This window comes from Apium graveolens, chromosome 3 (assembly GCF_009905375.1).
Source record: "Apium graveolens cultivar Ventura chromosome 3, ASM990537v1, whole genome shotgun sequence".
Taxonomy (NCBI): domain Eukaryota; kingdom Viridiplantae; phylum Streptophyta; class Magnoliopsida; order Apiales; family Apiaceae; genus Apium; species Apium graveolens.
Window position 1 is genome coordinate 102,136,563 of NC_133649.1, and position 550 is coordinate 102,137,112.

At 46.4% G+C, this 550-nt stretch overlaps 1 non-coding gene across 1 annotated transcript; it reads right to left on the minus strand.

Annotated features, from left to right (window-relative positions):
* Window positions 1-221: 221 nt before the first annotated feature.
* Window positions 222-328, minus strand: LOC141715656 (small nucleolar RNA R71). The gene has a single exon (XR_012572410.1). It is a non-coding gene; the product is annotated as a small nucleolar RNA R71 (small nucleolar RNA).
* Between the last annotated feature and the right edge of the window lie 222 nt (window positions 329-550).

The following is a 550-nucleotide window of genomic DNA, read 5'->3' on the forward strand; positions in this document are numbered from 1 at the left end:
ATGAAGACCCCAACATGCACATAAGGAATTTTGTCGAGATCTGCAGCACTTTTAAGTATAATGGCGTGACTGATGAGGCTATCAAGTTGAGGCTTTTCCCATTCTCACTGAGGGATAAGGCTAAAGACTGGTTACATTCTGAACCAGCTGGGTCAATCACTACGTGGCAAGATCTTGCGCAAAAGTTTCTAGTGAAGTTTTATCCAATGGCAAAGACTGCTGCTATGAGGAGTGCTCTTACTCAGTTTGCGCAGCAACCTACAGAATCTATGTGCGAGGCTTGGGAACGCTACAAGGAAATGTTGAGAAAATGTCCACATCATGGAATGCCGGATTGGATGGTAATCACTGGTTTTTATAATGGTTTGGGGGCTCAATCTCGGCCCATGCTCGATGCAGCAGCTGGAGGCGCCTTATGGGCTAAAAGCTATACTGAGGCGTATAATCTTATCGAGACGATGGCTGCAAATGAGCATCAAAACCCAACTCAGAGGATGACGTCAGGCAAGGTAGCAGGTATTCTGGAAGTTGATGCAGCCACCGCTATTGC